Source organism: Phascolarctos cinereus, unplaced genomic scaffold (genome assembly GCF_003287225.1).
Source record: "Phascolarctos cinereus isolate Bilbo 61053 unplaced genomic scaffold, phaCin_HiC Scaffold_3;HRSCAF=262, whole genome shotgun sequence".
In the NCBI taxonomy this organism is placed as follows: domain Eukaryota; kingdom Metazoa; phylum Chordata; class Mammalia; order Diprotodontia; family Phascolarctidae; genus Phascolarctos; species Phascolarctos cinereus.
Window position 1 is genome coordinate 206014322 of NW_027555736.1, and position 19765 is coordinate 206034086.

The 19765-nt window shown below is 39.2% G+C and overlaps 1 protein-coding gene and 1 long non-coding RNA gene across 2 annotated transcripts in view; one reads left to right on the forward strand and one right to left on the reverse strand.

The window, feature by feature from the left end:
• ASB2 (ankyrin repeat and SOCS box containing 2) overlaps nucleotides 1-19765 on the reverse strand; it is a 139395-nt gene that overhangs the window by 105549 nt on the left and 14081 nt on the right. The gene's annotated exons all lie outside the window — the stretch shown is intronic.
• The window catches only part of LOC110217734 (uncharacterized), a 37745-nt gene that overhangs the window by 323 nt on the left and 17657 nt on the right, over nucleotides 1-19765 (forward strand). The gene's annotated exons all lie outside the window — the stretch shown is intronic.

Genomic DNA, 19765 nt, shown 5'->3' on the forward strand with positions numbered 1-19765 from the left:
AAGCCCTAGGGAGACCAGGTGGATTATGATCATAGAACTAGCATTGGAAGGGTCCTAAGAGGCCTTCTAGTTCAACTCTCATTTTAAAAGCATTTTTTTTTGAGGCAGTTAGGGTTAAGTGACTTGCCCAGTGTCACATAGCTAGTAAGTGTTTAAGGCTGGATTTGAACTCAGGTCCATCTGACTCCAGGGCCAGTGCTGTAACCACTGTGCAGCCTAGCTGCCCCTGCAGCGTTCTCATTTTAAAGATGAAGAAACTGAGGCCCAGGGAAGTTAAATGAGTTGCCTAAAGTCATATAGAGCAACTAGGTGTCACAGTGGATAGAGGGGGCCTGGAGTCAGGAAGACCTGAGTTCAAATGTGACCTTGGATACTCCTTAACTAGCTGAGTGGCCCTGGACAAGTCACTGAACCCCATTTGCCTCAATTTCCTCACCTGTAAAATGAGTTGCAGAAGGAAATAGCAAACCATTGTAGTATTTTTCCCAAGAAAACCCCAAAATGAGGTCATGAAGAGTCAGACATGACTGAAAAATGATTCAACAATAACAACAAAAAATCACATAGGTAGTAATATCAGATGTAGGATTTTAACCCAGATTGTCTGACTTAAGAATCAGTGTTCTTTCCCTTGTAAAATGCTGGCTCTCATGTAGAAGAATTCAGATAAAGTGACAGAGGATTGTTTTATTCTAATACAGTTTTTATTATTACCCAATGTAAATCAGCTTTTATTTTATATAACAGTGTGGTACAGTGGTACGAACACTGGATCATTGACCTGGGCTCAGATTTCTGCTCTGCTACTTCCTACCAGCATTGCCTCAAAACATGCCTCTTAATCTTTCTAGGCCTCATTCTTACCATCTGTAAGATGGACACTTCACACGAGAAGACCTCTAAGGTCTCTTTCAGCTCTCTCTCTCTCTCTCTCTCTCTCTCTCTCTCTCTCTCTCTCTCTCTCTCTCTCTCTCTCTCTCTCTCTCGTGCTACAATCTCTCTAGGGCTTATTTATCTCATTGGCAAAATTGGGCGTAACAATGTGCTACCTGTCTTACAAAAAAACAGTTGTGAGGATAATGCTTTGTAAACAGTAGAGAACTAAGGAAATGTGAACCGTTCCTAAAAGCAAATCTGTATGGCAGGGAGGAAATCTCTGGGGGCTACAGGCTGAGGCTACTGAAGCCTGAACCAGCCTCAGGGAAGCATAGGGGTCCAGAGGCAGGTTAGTGGTCAGCTACCACCGACAGTATTACTTGTTAAGTGTCTTTTCAAGAATGGAGCCACAGAGATTCAAAGTCTGAAGCAATAAAAATAGCATGATGCCAGATTAGAGCTGTTCCCATAAGAGGAAATGCACATGCTTCCTTAACTTACTTAGATTCCTAGAAGTTTATAAAAATCATACGGCATCTGAACTAAAAGGGAAAGGAAAAGAGAATTGACTTGCAGACTCTTCTATGCATAGCAGCTATATTATTATTGTTGTTTAGTCATTTTCAGTCATGTCCAACTCTTCATGATCCCTTTGGGAGTTTTCTCGGCAGAGATACTGCTGTGTTTTGCCATTTCCTTCTGCAGCTCATTTTACACACTAGGAAACTGAGGCAAGCAGGGTTAAGTAACTTGACCAGAGTCACACAACTCACAATGTCTGAGACTAGATTTAAATTCAGGTTTTCCTGACTCCAGGGCCCCAAACTCTATCAGCTGTGTTACCTTGCTACCCTATAACAACTGTGTACTGGGATGTAATCATGCTGAAAAAATATAGAAGAAGAAACATAGAACCACAGATTTATAGCTAGAAAGATTTTACAGGTCATCTAATTCAACCTTCTTATCTAAAAAAAAAAAAGGAAACAGGTTCAAATAGGTTGTTCCTTATAGATGGGGAATATTTCATTTTTGTTATCACTAGCACGTAGCTCAGACAAGGTACTTAACAAATACTTGCTGTTTTAAGGATTGCCCAAGGTCACACAGAGCTGGGATTCAAACTCAAGTCTTCTAATTCCAAAGCCAGAAGTCTCTCCACAATACCAAGTATACCATAAGTTTGACCTTGAGCCAATCACTTAATCTCCCTTACCAGTTTACTCAGGTGAAAAATGAATAGGTTAGATTAGATGACCTCTAAGGTCCTTTCCAGCTCTGGATTTATGATGTTAGTCAACAGTTATTTATTAAGCACCTGCTATGTGCCAGGTATCTCACTAAGCATTGAGGCTACAAAGAAAAGTAAAAGGTAATCTCTGTTTTCATCAAGTATGATGGAAGAGACAACATGGAAAAAACTACATACAGGTAAATTCTGCACAAGACAAGGTAGAGATAATCTCAAAGGAAAGGTACTAAGGTTAAGGAGAACTAGAAAGGTTTCTTGCAGAAGGTGAAGCTTTAGCTGAGACTTGAAAGGGGAGCTAAGAAATAGAGATGAGGAGGGAAAGAGTTTCCGCCACGGGAGGATAACTAGGGAAAATGCTTAGAGTCAGGAGCTGGAGTGTCTAGTTTGAGGAACAGTGAGGAGAGGAGCATCATTGGATGGCAGAGTATAGAGGGGGCAGGAGAAGGTATAAGAAGACTGGAAAGTTAGGTAGGGACTAGATTAGGAAGGGCTTTGAAGAGCAAGCAGAGGACTTTCTATCTGAACCTGAAGGTGATAGGGAGCCTCTGGAGTTTACTGAATGGAGGGATTAGGTAGAAGATCAATTTAACAGTTGAGGGGAGGATGGATTGAAGTGGGAAAAGACTTCAGACAGGGGAACCAACCCACAGACTGTTGAAATAGTCCAGGCATAAGGTAATGAGAGCCTGTACCATGGTGACAGCAGTGTCAGAGGATAGAAGAGGGCATATACAATAGATGTTTTGACGGTAAAATTGACTGAAGTTGGCAACTGATTAGATATGGGGGAGAGACAAAGTGAGGAATACTGTATGAGACCTTGATTTTGAACCTGATTGACTGGGAAGACGGTGGGACCCTTGACAATAATATGGAAGTTAGAAAAAAGGATAGATTTTTGTTTTGGTTCCACTTTTTACAAAAAAGATTATAAGTTTAGTTTTGGACGTGTTGCATTTAAGACATCTACAGGATATCCAGTTCAAAATGTCCAATAGGTAATTGAAGATGTGAGACTGGAGGTTGGAGAGGGAAAAGAGAGAGGGGGAGGGGGAGAGAGGGAGAGGGAGAGAGAGAGAGAGAGAGAGAGAGACAGAGAGAGATTAAGGTTAGATAAAGTAAACTGAGTAGCATCAGCATAGAGATGATAATTAAATTCACAGGAACTGATGAAATCACCAAGTGAAATACTATAGAGAGAGAAGAGAAGAGGACCCAGGACAGAGACTTAGGGGACACTCACTAATAACAGGAATAACCTGAATGAAAATTCAGCAGAGGAAACTGAGGAACCATTAGACAGGCATGAAGAGAACCAGGATAGCATAATGTCATGGAAACCTACAGAGAAGAGAATGTCAAGGAGAAAAGGGGTGATTGGCAGTGTCAAAGGCTGCAGAGAGGTCAAAAAAGGATAAGGATTGAGAAAGGCCCATTGTATTTGGCAAGTAAGCAATCACTGGTAACTTTGGAGATAGGAGTTTCAACTGAATGATGACACTGATGCCAGACTGTAGAGAGTTTAGAAAAGAATGAAAGAAAGGAAGTGAAGGCACCTATTGTAGATAGCTTTCTCAAGGAGTTAAGCCACAAAAGGGAGAAGAGATCTGGCATGATAGTAAGCAAGGACAGATGGACCAAGTGAGGCTCTCCAGGTCTTTAGCTGCCCTCACCTGGCATATAGTAGGTGTTTATTGACTAACTGACCTGGGTTCAAGTCTAGACCCTGCTTCTGATTAGACATGCAGATCAGGCAAGTTATGGCATCTCAGTTTTCTCATCCTTCAAATGGGAATAATATGATTTAAATTACCACCCTCACAGGGATGTAGTGACAATCAAATGAGAAAATGAAGGCAAAAGCACTTTGTAACCATAAAATGCTAAATGATTATTGTAATATGTTATTGATAAAATGGAGCTACGAAGTCCTGCCCTAGCTCCCACACTGGGTTGTTGCAGGGATCAAAAGAAATAATGGATATGAAAGTGGCATGCCAAGTACAAAGCTCTATGCAGATGTGGGTTCCTGAGGCATTAATATGAGCTTAAATCATTTTTTTCCCAGGAAATTCTGCTAGTTAAGTTGGCTGGGATGTTACATTTATTTGTGTCAATAGTGATGTAAGAGTTTTTGAAATATTGCAGCATCTCAGTGCTGTACTGGTAAATATTTAACAAGCTCTCTGGGGAAAAAAAGGTATGCAGGACACAGTTTGGAGTTTTATCTGCATTATTAACATTCTCTTCATCATTTTATTATGTCCAGATGATCAACAAAACAAAAACAAAATCAATCGCTGATTTGTACCATTTGCTGATTTCCAATATGTTAGTGCTCACACTGAAAATTTAACAATCGGCTGGTTCCAGCATACCCCTGACATCTTGGGGCTAGGTCTGTGAATTATTCAACCAGTTAGTCGAAAAACATTTATGAAGTGGTTACCACGCATCAGGCATTGTACTAAGTGTTGGAGATATAAAGAAAGACAAAAACATGGTCCTTGCCCTCAAGAAGCTCACATTCTAATGGGTGAGACCATATTCAAACAACTCTACATACAAGATATCTGTAGTGTAAATGGAAAGTAATCTCAGAGTGAAGACACTAGCAATAAGAGAGAAGGAGAGGAGGAAACAAGAAAGCCCTCTTACAAGTGGAATTTGAGCCAAGTCTAGAATGAGGCCAGGGAAGCCAGAGGTAAGGAAGGCAGAGGTAAGGAAGAAAAGCATTCTAGGAACGGGGGGGGGGGGGAAGGCAGGGAAAAGGCACAGGGATGGACTATTGTGTGCCATGTGTCAGAAACAAAAAGTAGACCATGGGATCACAGATTTAAAGACAGAAAGGACCCTAGAGGTCCATCTAGTCTGACCCCCTCCTTTTGCATAACTTGCCTGGGCTCACAAAGGTAGTAAGCAACAGAGTAACTAGCCCTTAACTAGTCACTTAACCCTGCTTGACTCAGTTTCCTCAACTGTAAAATGAGCTGGAGAAGGAAATGGCAACCTGCTCCAGTATCTTTACCAAGAAAACTTCAAAGAGGGGCACAAAGAGTCTAACGTGACTGAAACAACCGAACAACAACCATCATCTCTGCCTCCAAATGAAGCACCCTTTCCACTCTACCACAGGGCTAAGGCTCAGTTGTGCACGTAGAGAGGGCTCCAGAACTCATGTGCTTGTGCAGGCTCTTGACACTGATTATCGCAAGCTACCTCCCAGCACTCTCAGCACTCTCATTGCCTCTGACATAAAACATTTTAAGAGTAGGATTATATGTGCAAAAACTATTCAATTTAATGTAATCAAAATTATCCATTTTGCATTTCATAATGTTTTCTATCTCCTGTTTCTATCTCTCTATTCTTCTGTTCTCCATAAATATGATAAGTAAACTATTCCTTGCTCTCCCAGTTTGCTTATAGTATCAGTCTTTATATCTAAATCATAAACCCATTTTGACTTTATTTTGGTATATGGTGTGAGACTTTGGTCTATGCCTAGTTTCTGCCATACTCTTTTCTAGTTTTCCTAGCAGTTTTTTTTTTCAAAGAGTAGGTTCTTATCCCAGAAGCTGGGGTCTTTGGGTTTGTCAAATAGTGGATTACTATAGTCATTGACTACTGTGTCTTCATACCTAACCTATTCCACTGATCCACCACTCTATTTCTTAGCCAATACCAAGTAGTTTTGATGATTGCTACTTTACTATACGATTTAAGATCTGGTACAGCTAGGACACCTTCCCTTACTGTTCTTTTTATTAGTTCCCTTGATATTCTGGATCTTTTGTTCTTCCAGATGAATGTTGTTATTATTTTTTCTAGCTATATAAAATAATTTTTGGTAGTTTGATTGGTATGGCACTGAATAAGTGAATTAATTTAGGTAGAATTGTCACTTTTATTGTATTACCTTGGCCTACCCACGAGCAACTGATGTTTTTCCAATTATTTAGATCTGACTTTATTTGTGTGAAAAGTGTTTTGTAATTGTGTTCATATAGTGCCTGTGTTTGTTTCTGCAGGTAGACTCCTAAATATTTTATAATGTCTACAGTAACTTTAAATAGAATTTCTCTTTCTATCTCTTGCTGTTGGGCTTTGTTGGTAATATATAGAAATGCTGATCGGGAAAGAATTTTTACAACCAATGTCTCTCATAAGGGCCTCATTTCTAAAATATATAGAGAATTAAGTAAAATTTATAAGAATATAGGTCATTCCCCAATTGATAAACAGCCAAAGAATATGAACGAGCTGTTTTCAGATGAAGAAATTAAAGCCATCTATAGTTATATGAAAAAGTGCTCTAAATCACTATTGATTAGAGAAATGCAAATCAAAAATGACTCTGAGGTACCCCATCACACCTATCAGATTGGCCAACATGACAAAACAGGAAAATGATAAATGTTGGAGAAGATGTGGGAAAATTGGAACACTAATGCATTGTTGGTGGAGTTGTGAAATGATCCGAACATTTTGGAGAGCAATTTGGAACTATGCCCAAAGGGCTATAAAAATGTGCATGCCCTTTGACCCAGCAATAGCACTTCTAGGGCTGTATCCCAAAGAGATCATACAAATGGGAAAAGGACCCACATGTACAAAAATATTTATAGCAGCTCTTTTTTGTGGTGGCAAAGAATTGGAAATTGAGAGGATGCCCATCAATTGGGGAATGTCTGAACAAGTTGTGGTATATGAATGTAATGGAATGCTATTGTGCTATAAGAAATGATGAGCAGGCAGACTTCAGAAAAACCTGGAAAACATGTATGGACTGATGCTGAGTGAAGCGAGCAGAACCAGGAGAACATTGTACACAGTAACAGTCACACTGTGCGATGACCAACATTGATAGCAATGCAAGGATCTAAGACATCTCCAAAGGCCTCATTATGGAAAATGCTATCCACATCCAAAGAAAGAACTTTGGAGTTTGAATGCAGATTGAAGCATACTATTTGCTATTTTTTCTTCTGTTTTGTGTTGCTTTTTTCTTTCTTGTGGTTCCTCCTATTGGTTCTAATTCTTCCTTACAACATGACTAATGTGAAAATATGTTTAATAGGAATGTATATGTATAGTCTATATCAGATTGTACGCTATCTTCGGGACAGAGAGGGAGGAAAATTCAAAACTCAAAAACTTATGGAAGTGATTGTTGATAAATTAAAATAAATTAATTAAAAAAATAAAGTTATGATCCTCTAAAAAAAAAAAGAGTATGATTATAGAGTTAAAAATCAGGCAGTGAGGTAGTGCAGTGAATAGAGTGCCAGGCCTGGAGTCAGGAAGACCTGCATCAAAATCTGGCCTCAGATACTTACTAGATATGTGACCCTGGCCAAGCCACTTAACCCTATTTGCCTCAGTTTCCTCATCTGTAAAATGAGCTAGGGAAAGAAATGGCAACCTGCTCCAGTATCTTTGCCAAGAAAACCCCTAATGGGGTCACAAAGAGTCAGACGTGACTGAAAATGACTCAACAACAACAATAGAGCAAAGAATATTGAATCTGTAGTTAAAGGATCTGGGTTCAAGTCCTGACCCTGCCACTTATTATTTGTGTGATTTGGGTCAAGTCATTTAACCTCTATGGGGCTGTTTCCTCATCTGTAAAGTGAGAAAGTTGGAAAAGATTTCAAAGTCCTCTTCCACTTCTAAATCTATAATCCTGGGATTCTTTAGGATTGGATGGTATCTAAGGTCCCTTCCAGCTCAGACATTCAATATTTTCAGGTCCCTTCTCGTTCTGAAATTATTTGAGTTTATACATATTATTAACTCAGTGATCTCAGCTAAGGTCTTAAAATTGTATTTTTCATCAATTTGAGGTGAAGTCATTGGCTACGGAGTGGACTTGTATATGGCCAAATGATTCACTCTATTTAATCACCCATCACTAGTGCTATCTACAAGTGGTTTCTGAACACATTCCTAAATGGAAAATAAAAATATAAGAAACAAAGGGTCCCATGAGAAAAAATTTAAATCAAGTAAGCAATTGCTTCAGGAACCCTGATCTAAGCTAAGATCTGATCTAGGTGGGTACAAAACTAAAATCTTTGATCATGTCTTCTTCTTTGCAGCTGCCTGGAGGGATCACGGCTGGAAATACCAAGGTTATAATACCCCAACCAACCTCTTCTCCTTTCCCTTACCTTTCCTGTCACCCTAAGGCTTTGGGTGAGGTGCAAGGTAGCTCCTCACTGGGCAAAAGTTGGGAATTTAAGATCCAAACCAAATATGTAAGAACTCCACATTCTGTTGCTCCTAAGCCCTAACTGGAGAACACTCTTAACAAACCTTTCAATGTGCAAAGGTTTACCCAGCTTCTCTCCACTGCCATGTTTTCATACCCCACTGGATCACACACAACAAGGATTGCAAATTAAGATCTGTTTGCAATCAGTATTTTAGCTTTCTTTCTATTTTCATGTATCTGAGAAAGGGTTGCCAAATGGCTAACAGATGCTGTGATTCTGGAGAAAGACATCCCTCTGATGTAAACCCAGACAAAATGAAAGAGGGGGTGGGGGAGGGAGAGGAGAGAGGCAGGTAGAATAAGTGACCTGATTCCTAGTCCCAGCTAAAAATGAGACTAGACCCTGTGAACGGGACTTTGACTTTGTGGTCTTAGGCGAGCAATTTTCTGGCCCTCAGCCCCTAGATTTTTCCCCTACAAAATGAGTGAATTGGACGAAATCTCAAGGTTCTACAGTTTTATGATTCTAAGGTCCCTCACAGCTCAATCATTCTATGTTTTTGATCTGAAATTTTATATTTTATGTCTCTTCTGTATTTAACATTCTGTTGTTTCAATACTTTATTGTCCTAAGTCCTTTCACATTCTCCAGCTCTTACATTCTATAGTCTGTGTTCTAAGGTCCCTTTCAGTTGTAACATTCTGTGTTCTATGTCATGAAGTCCCTTCCAGCTTTCACATTCTGTTCTTTTGTGACATAGCACAGATTGGGATGATTTATTTTTTCTTGTAGCTGGAAAGGGCTGGGAATCCTAAAATGCATTGGCCATAATTATACATTGGAGACCAAAGGTCAGGAGCTTTGCATATACAAATATGTACACTGTCAAGCAATAAGCGGTGAGTAATGCCCAAGGGGAAAGGTGTTTAGTATACATCCCTGTGGTTTCTTTTGTGTTGTTTTGTTTTTCCTGCTGGCTAAAGCAAGGGCATTGATCCAAAGCACTGATCCAGAACATGAGAAGGTTTCCCACAATACAAAGGGAAATAAGGACTTAACTAGCTGATTCCCATAGAAAACAGAGCCAGCCATAAATCTGGTCCCACAGTGGTTAGCCGCTGTTTTTGCTGTTGTTCATCCTCAGTACTCAAAGAAGCCCAAAGTCACCACACTTTGAGTGATGCCCTTGACTTGTGGGTGTGTTGGATTGAAGTGAGGCAGAGTTGCACAAATTTGTCTCGCTCTCTTTTCGAGAGTCATCAAAGTCCAGGAATCAGACAAAAGTCAGGACGACTGGCAATGACCTGGGATGCAGCAGTCGACCTTGACGTCTTTGATGTCTGACCAAGCTCTACGGGCTCCACAGTTCTCCTGCACTCATTCTGCCAGGGAAAGGCTTCACATGCTTGGGATGGGCATCCCCCTAACTCATCAACAGGTTTAAGGTCTAGCAATTACATTCAACCTGATTTAGTCCATCTACTGAGATGGTTTTACTGGGGTGTGGCCACTGCACATGCTACAGCTATTTGGAGCCACATGTGAGAGTTGGGTGATGAATGGACACCAAAGGTGGATGAGCAGCCCTAAAAAAAAGGCTTAGCAAGCCCACTCACCAGAGGTTCTAGTCCTCCTTCAACACCCCACATACCCCACGATGGTTAGCTACATCCCCCATAGAACCGTGCATTGTAAGAAAGTTTAGTTAGAACAAATAAAGTAAGCCATCAGTCAAGAAGTAGCTAGGTGACTATGTATAGAGAGCTGGGACTGGAGTCAAGAAGATGTGAGTTCAAATTCTGCCTCAGATAAATACTAGCTGTGTGACCCTGGGCAAGTCACTTTACTTTAACTGCTGTCTGCCTCAGTTTCCTTAACCATAAAATGGGGATAATAATAGCACCTACCTCCCAAAGTTGTTGTGAGGATTAATTGAGATAATATTTGTAAAACATTTAGTACAGTGTCTGGAACACAGTAGGTGCTTAGTAAATTATTGTTTCCATATTTCCTTCAAGTAGGATAATATATGCTTCGTTCTATACTTACATAGCCTGCTACTTCTCTGTCAAAAATAAGACATGTTTTACTGTCATTCCCCTAGAGTAAAAACTGGCCATTGACATAATCAGAATTCTGAAGTCTTTTCATACTGTTTTTCTTTACATTTTTGCTGGACATACTGTAATTTTTTTCATTCTTGGATCTACTTATTTTTCTCTGCATCAATAAACGCAAGTCTTCTCAAGTTTATCTGAATTCTTCATGTTCATCATTTCTTATGACAATAATATTTCATTATATGCGTATGCCACAATTTGTTTGGTTGTTCCATAACTGTTGAGTAATTTTTACACACACAAAACCCTGGACCACTCCTCCCTATCTTGAAGAAATACTTTATAAATTTATGAGATCCAACTGTATAGAGAACCAGGGATGTAGACTAACTGGCAACTGGGAGTTGGATAAGACCATTTTTTAATTGGTGAGGATGAGTCTAAAGATGGGACAAGATCAGCTAGTCCACTTCTCAAGCGTAACACACAAATGCCTGGAGTTTCTAAGAAGCTGAAGTTATTTTCAGGTGGTATTGAGATAACAATTCTCTTAGAATTATGATGTTTTATGAGAGAAGTGTACTTCTAAGCTCTAAGTCAGAGTTTCTCTTTAATTAAGAGTGATTGTGGGAAAGCCTAAACCTTTGGCATCTAATTGAGAGAGAAAGATGAAACTTTTGAACCCATGAGCTTCTTCACTTAGAGAAAAGGATGAGGTTTGTGTATGGGACTGCAGAATAAAATAATTTACAAAGTAAAATCAAGTATAAAACATGGGATAAGTAGTTAATTCTCACAATTTGCATGCATCTGTGACATTTCTAGAAAATAGACAATTCTCACTTTATGTAATTTGCATTATGCAAATTTGACTTTGCTTAAAGAATTATGAAAGAAATCTGAATGAGGATTCTGAATGAAGATCTGACTGAGCTACTAACTGCAAAGATTGAAGAGGAGGAAAGGGAATCTTCAGAACCTGAGCTTGAACCAGAAAGGTTCCCAACAAAATAGTTGGCAGAAGCATTCATCATTTGAGTGAATATTTTTCTTGTATTGAAAAGATGGATCCAAATATTTCAAGATTTTTAAAAGTTCAAAGATGAGTTGAGGAAAATATTACTTGCTATTGTCAGATATATGAAGGGGGCGAGGGGTGCAGAGAAAGCCACTGTCCAAACATCTCTTGATAACTTCATAAAAAAAGTTGTATAGCCAACCACCAGTGATAAAGGCTAGGTGCAGTGGGTGGGAAAGGGCTAGCATACTACACACCTGTGTTGACTTTACTGTATAGTACTGTGCATACTTTATCATTAACTTCACCTTTCATTTCATAATTCCATTTATTATCACGGTACAGTATTTAATATGTCTGCATTTCAGCATATTTTATGACTTGAGGAAAGGTATTATTTTATGTATGCCTTTGTTATTATAGGCTAAGTGAAGTGGGTGGGTAGGGGAAAATTCACATTACATCAGTCATTTAACATAGAGGTCTATGGGGCAGCCCACTTACATAAAGCAAGAACTGCTTGTAGTGACTTTTTCTAGTATAATTCTAGATTGTTTTCTAAAATGGTTGGACAGATTCACAATTCTACCAACAGTGCATTAAAACAACTGTCTTTTCATAGCCCCTTCGAACACTTACCATTTTTATCTCTGCCAATGTGAGGAATATGAGGCAAAACCTCAGAATTATCTTAATTTTCATTTATTATATTAGTGCTTTGGAACATTATTTCAAATTATTGTTTATAGCTTGTGTTTCTTCTTTGAAAACTGCTTTAGCCACTTATCTATTCAGGAATAACTTTTGTTCTCAAACACTTGTATTAATTCACTATACTTCTCAGATTTTGACATATCAGAGATATTTGCTGTGAAGATTTTTTTCAATTAACAGCTTACCTTCTTATTCTTGCTGCTTTAATTTGGTTTGTGCAAAAGCTTTGGAATTTTGTGTAAAAGGGGTCTGGCACATACATGGTGCTCCTCAAAGGTTATTTACTGAGTAGAAGGAGCTAGAGAGCTTGCTTCTGGGAGAGTCGTGCTTTAAAGAGATTTTGAGCATGTGTAGATGTGCTGTGTAACTAGTTCCAATCTGTTAACCAAAGAAATGTTCTCAGTTGCTGGGAAAACAGATGTGTTTCAAAAGACAATAGCAACCAGAGACCTGACCATTTTCTCTTTGGGTACTTTCTTAGCTCGACTTCTTTGCTTTCCAATAAGAGGCTATGCTATTAGAGAAGAGGCCTTTAAGGGCTTCCTCCCTCCTGAAGCCAACATGTGGCCCCGTGAAAGAAGGTTCTGTCCTTGGATTATAAATTTGTTCTTGCTAGTTTTAGATGACAGAATTGGATCCTTTAACCTCATGAGTCTGTAAAGATCAGGAGCATAAACCTCCGGGAGGCTCAGCATCTCAGAATGTAGGAAACCAGATTTAAAAGCTAGCCCAACAACGATGCCCTGAGGAACGAGGAGTGACCTTTGAGAGTGACCATCAAGATTCAGGCCAGCAGTAGTTGACATAAGGACTCATGTCAGCTGTGACACATTTGGATGTGTACTTTGCAGAAGCAATACTATGTAGGGACTGAAGTAAATTTGGGCCCACTCTCTCCAGAGACTGGGGTAGAATAGGCAAGCGTATGCCTCTGGCGTATTAGGAGAAAGCTTTATAATTCTGCTCTTACTGTTGGTGTTGGCGTTTGTCCTTCGTTTTCGAAGAGGGCTAATGACATCATGGGGTGATGTCTTGACTGGTGCATGAATTAGATTTAAGTGAAGTAGAATTGCACAAAGTTGTCAGCTTCACTCTCTCGTCCAGCGTCATCAAAGTCCAGTGGCAAGACAAAAGTCAGGACTGCTGATGATGGCCCAGGATGCAGTGGACGACCTTGGCATCTTTGATGTTTGACCAAGCTCTATAAATTCCACAGCATCTGCTTCAGTTGCCTTCATGGCTGTTGGAATTGTTCTCATCCACCCATTCTCCAGAGGGAAGTCTCCACATGCTTCAGGTGGGCATTATCCTACCTCACTTAAGGGTTTAAGGCCTGTTGGTTACCCTCAACCTGTTTTAACCCACCCGCTGAAATGGTTTTATCGGGATATGGTACTGCGCCTGCTACAGCTTCTTGGAGCTACTGATGAGAGCTGGGTGACAGGTGGACACCAAAGGTGGATGAGCAGCCCTGAAAAGGGCTCTGCAAGCCCTCTCACCAGAGGGGCTAGTCCTCCCTGAACACCCCATACATCCCATATAACCCTTTGTTATAGAAGTACCAAATTAATATTAATGTATTATATCACTAAAATATATTATGTATGGTATGCATATTATAATTCTACTATAAATATCACAAAATGGTAATTAACAATATATTGTGTAATAGTATATTATTAATATGATATTACTATTGTTATTCAATATATAATATTCAAAAATCATCATAATTATTTTATAACTATTTTGTCATGTAAATACTATACAATAGAAGTTATTATTAACAATGATTGATTATTACACACATACACACACAGAAACACAAATATACACATCAATTGTTCTTTAAGTGAATTTAAGCCAATAATTGGTTAGAAAAACAGCTGGTTACCAATTTTTAAAACCGATTTTGTCAAAAGAGTATAGCAAATACAGAGCTGGCCACACTGGCTGTGCAGTCACTGTCCAGTGACTCTGGACATGTCACTTAACCTGTTAATCTCCTAAGCAACTAACTCTCCAAAAAGTTTAAAGTTGCAAAACAGAAGCAGCTCTGCATTAGTAGAGGGAGTCCTCTTCCCTGAGATTTCCCTTAATCAATGAAATCCCAGGTCCAGTCCAAATAAAAAGCAACCTCGAACAAATGAAAAAAAATCTCTTAAATGTGTAGGTGTGTTTGTAAACCATGGATTTAAACCAAAGTTAATTTTTAAAATCCTAAACAGAACCTAAATATTTTTTATCTTATTGAATTAAACTAACTCAAAGTCCTTATTAATAAACCAACTGCAACCATTTGAGTACATATTAAGCACCTACTGAGATAGTAGGAGGCAGCTAAGTGGCTATGTAGATAGAATGCTGGGCCTCGAGTCAGGAAGACCTCAGTTCAAATATAGTCTCAGACGCTAGCTATGTGACCTTGAGCAAGTCACTTAATCTCTGTTTGCCTTAATCCACTGGAGAAGGAAATGGTAAAACATTCCATTATTTTTGCCAAGAAAACCCTAAATAGGGTCACAGATTTGGACACAGCTGAATAACAACAAAGTTATTGAATTAGATGCTAGGAATGCAAAGACAAAAATTTAAAAAAAAAACTTTTCTAAAATTTTTACTAAAATTACTGAGTAACAGAAACAAAGCCAGAATATACCAGGAGTTTCCAAATCAAACCACTCAGAATCCCTAGGTTCAGATCCCAATTATGTAACTTGCTACCTGTGTGATCTTTAATCACCTGTAAAATGGGAACAAAAAGACCTGGAGTGGCGACTTTATAGTGCTCTTGTGGGAATCGAAAGAGATCGTGTATTTCACATATATTGCTAATCTTAAGGCTCTATAATGTACTATACTATTAATAATAATTACTATTATTTAGCATTCCTTACATTATTCAAATTATGAGATTACTCAAATAACTATCACAATTTATTATTATACATTGTAATATAACTATATTATCATGTAAGCACTACATAATAGAAGTCACTGTGAATAATTATTCAGATAATGTTTATAATTAGAATTATCAGTATTATGAGTTGTAATATAATTACATTAAAATGTAGATATTATATAATGAAAGCTAATGTTAATAATTATCTACTATATCATTATGTTGATTATTTATTTTTACATCTTTCTATCAGTTATTAATTATAATAGAATTACATTGTAATATAAGCACCAAAGTGCTATAAATTATCATTATTAGTATTAGCCCTATGCATTATTTATTGTCATTCAACTTATAGTATTAGCCCAAAAGTCACCATTCATTTTATACATTATAATAGAATTATATTGAAATATATGCACTATATAACATGCGCCAAAGATGTAAAATTGATGGGCTGCACGAGGTTCTTCCTGCAAAATTTTGATGATATTAAAATATAATTGGAAAATGTTTATCAAAATAAAATATAATAAAACATAGATAATGCTAATATGTAGTTTTCTAAGCCAATATGCAGCCCACGGGGATCCTTTTCTATTTGAGTTTGATGCCCCTGATATAAGCTATTATTAGGAATAGTTATACTAATTATTTTCCTGTGTTGTTCAAATTATATTGTTTTGATACTTGAATAATTATTATCTATCATACTATAATCCCATTATAAGATAAGCACTGTATGCTCTAAGTTGTTTTACTAATAATTATTATTTGGATCCCTAAACATAACAACGACTTCACATCTTATATGGCTATTGATGTACATGGTCTCATTTGGTCCTCACAACAATCCTGGCAGGTAGATGCCAGAAACACTGTTCTAATGCCCTTTTTACAGTTGAGGAGAACAGGGCAAAGAGAAGTTAAGTCATTTGTTCAAGGTCCCTTAGAGCTAGAAAGTGATGGAGCTGGAATTGGACCCATATTGTCTGACCCCAAGGCCCATCTTCTTTCCATTTCACTCATCTGACTGATTTCCCCTTAGTTTCAAAATGACCATTCATTTGATGGAACTCAGCTGTCCTCTTTTTCTACCAACCCAGTTTCAATTCAATTCAACCCAACCAGCATTTATTTAATGCCAACTACATTCAAGAAAGGCAATTAGGTGGATAAAGCATAGAGCACAGAGTGGATAGATGGGCTCAGAATCAGGAAGACTCATCTTCGCGAGTTCGAATCTGGCCTCAGACACTTACTAGCTTTGTGACTGTGGACAGGTCACTTAACTCTGTTTGCCTCAATTTCCTCATCTGTAAAATGACTTGGAGAAGGAAATGGCAAACCACTCCAGTATCCTTGCCAAGAATACCCCAAAAATGGGGTCACAGAGAGTTGGACGCAACTAAAGTGACTGAAAAACAATGTGTAAGAGCTTGTGCCAGGCACTATAGGTACAATGAAAAAAGACAGTTCCTGTCCTCAAGGGGAATACAACTCAACAAAAAGGACAGGGAATACACATAATATACACAACTGCTCAAGACAGAACGTCATGGGGGGAGGAGGGAAGGAGGAGAAGCTTCCAGACAAAGGGATATAAGCAAATTTGAGGAGAAAGAATTGCTTTCAGTGGGGAGAATTCAGGGAGGACCTCTTCAGTGGAGCTGTGCCTTGAAGGAAAAAAAAGATTTCCTCAAATGACGAGGTAGAGGCAGTATGTTTCAAGACTGTACTATACAAATGCACAGATGCAGAAGACAACCAGGCAAAATGGAGGAGCAGCCAGTAGGACCACTTAGCAAGAATGTCAAATGTGCAAAAGAGAGTAGAATGAAATAAGGAGGAAAAGGAGCCAGGGGACGTTGGTGCCAGGGGCTAGGAACTGATATTGTACTCTACAGACAACAGGTAGTCGCTGAAGACTTTTGATCTGAAGAGTGACATGATCAGGCTTTGTACTGAAGAAGATTATTTTGACAACGGTGTGAAGGATAGACTGCAGAGGCAGGAAGATCAGTTAGGAGCCTATTATAATAGTCCCAGCAAGAGTTGATAGAAGTCTGAACCAGGAAGCTTCCAGTATAAGTGAAACTAAGAAGGTGGTAATGTCTTTCTATAGGTAGACAAGACCTAATTTATCTTTTCTTTGGAAGGAGAGGAAGTGGGACCTTGTGAGATCCACTCTTTTCGTCATTACTCCCTTTCTTTCACTACATTTCTAGATACTTCAGACTAGAATTGGAAGCTGACAAAGGACTAAAGGGGTATCTGGTAAAGGGATTCCTGATTATGTTGTGTGTCCCGGATTCCTTTGGCAGCCTGGTGAAGTCTGCGGACCACTTCTCAGAATCATTCTTTTTCTTCAGTGCATAAAATGAAATACTTCAGATTACAAAGGAAACCAACAATATCAAAATAGAGTTGTAAAAATGTTTTTAAGGACCTCCTGACACCTATACATGACCCCTTGGAGGCATTATTTCCATGGACCCCAGGTTAAGAACCCCTAATCCAGCCCAACCACCTTATTTTACATATAAGAAAACTAAGGCTGGGTTGCCTAATGGACAGAGTACTGAATGCAAAAATCATGAAGACCTGTGTCTCAGCTTTTGAAATCACAAAGACCTGTTCCACAGACACTTCCTACCTATGTGACCCTGAGCAGGCTACTTGGCAAGAGTTTCCTCATCTATAAAGCGGGAATAATAATAGCACCTACCTTACAGTATTGAGGAGAAAATCAAGAGATAACATGTGCAAAGTACTTTGCAAACCTGTAAGTGATATATAAATGTTAGCTATTATTGTCATCATTATTATTAAATAACTTCCCCAAAGGACAGTAGCTATCAATCAATCAGTAAATATTTAATTGTGTACTGTGGACCAGGCATTCTTCTAAGCACTAGGAATACAAAAAGAGGCAAAAATTAGTCCCCGCCCTCAAGAAGCTTACAATCTAATGGGGGATATGATGAGCAAACTAATATATACAAAGCCAGCTATATACAAGATAAAAAGGAAATAATAAGAATTAACAAAGGGAAGGTACTAGAATTAAGAGGGATTAGGGAAGGCTTCCTGTAGAAGGTGGGATTTTAGCTGGGACTTAAAGGACGCCAGAGAGGTCAGTAGTTGGAGCAGAGGAGGGAGAGCATTCCAAGCATGGGGGACAGCCAGAGAAAATGTCCACAGCCAAGAGATGGAGTTTCTTGTTCGTGGAACAGGCAGGAAGCCAGCGTCACTTGATTCAAGAGTATTTGTCAGGGAGTAAAGTGTAAGAGTGGAAAGGTAGGAGAGGACAAGGCAATGAAGGGCTTTGAATGTCAAACTGCATTTTGTATTTGCTCCTGGAGGCAATAGGGAGCCACCGGAGTTTATTGAGTGGGAGGATGATATGACTGTACTTGTACTTCAGGAAAATCACTTTAGAGGCTAAATGGAGGATGGATCATAGTGGGGAGAGACGTGAGGCAGGCCAACCCACCAGCAGGTTATTGCAATAATCAAGATGTGAGTTGATGAGGGCCTGCACCTGAGCGCTGGCGATGTCAGAGGAGAGAAGGGGGAGTATTTATGAGATGTTCCAGAGGTGAAATTGACGGGTCTTGGCAACAGACTGAATTTGGTGGGGTGGGAGATAATAAGAAGTCTAGGACGACTAGGGTGAGATGATGGGGTCTTTGTCCCAGGGCACCAAAATTTAAAGGGTACCGACAGTGCTTGAAGTCCTTCAGCAGTGTAGTAATAACTGAGCTTAGCACCTAGTTAGCAAAAATAATTAAAATAGGAAGCTGCTAGATAGCAGAGGCTTCCTACCTCTCCCCGTGGTAGCTGCACCCCACGTGAACTCCCAGTGTATATCATGCCACTTCCCTAGGGATGCATTTGATGCCTTTTGCCCCATGCAAAAATTGCTAGTTACAGCTGCAGAGCTTGGAATCTAACTTGGGTCCTGCTTCCCCAAATCCAATGGTCTTTTCTTGACCCAACATTACCTCACACAAGTAAGATGAGGGATACAAGGGAAACTGAAAAGTTAGTCAAACTTCAGATCCAGGCATTTGCACATAATTCTTTTAAAAATTAATTTATTATTAATTTTAATTATAATTAAAAGACTTCATTGTCCGGGGGGGGGGGGAGAGACGTAAGCCCACTGGGCAGTTGTGCCTGTGCATCCCTCCCAAATTGCGGCGTCATGGGTTTTGGCTCACTGGAGAATATCCTGTGACCAAATGTGAACACGTCTGAGGCTCTGACAGATCAAGTGATAAGTCCCCCTGGTGCAGTTACTCTGGCATGTGGACACAATCCCTCAGCCAATTTGCACCCAAGCTAATAAGTATTGAGTTTTTCTTTTATTTTTAGCATGAAGAACAGAGGCCAGATTTTGTTCCCATTGGGCTGACACTTAATTCTTTTACCCTCCTGTGGTGGTAAGAAGATATATGTAGTCCAGGTGTCCAGGCAGAATAGGAACATGTGTTCCCTGTGCCTATCTATTGCACAACATATTACAAGAAGGGAGAATATTAGTGTGCCTAAAAATAACCATCAAATTGAAAAGACTGAACCTTTGATTGTGGCTCAAGAAAGCTTTACCAAGTCTGAGGTACCAAGTGGATGGGGGTAAAAGCTGGGAGGGGCCATTAAGACCATCCAGTCCAAAACGTCCATACCTTTTGACTCAACGATCGTCCCATTTTAAGG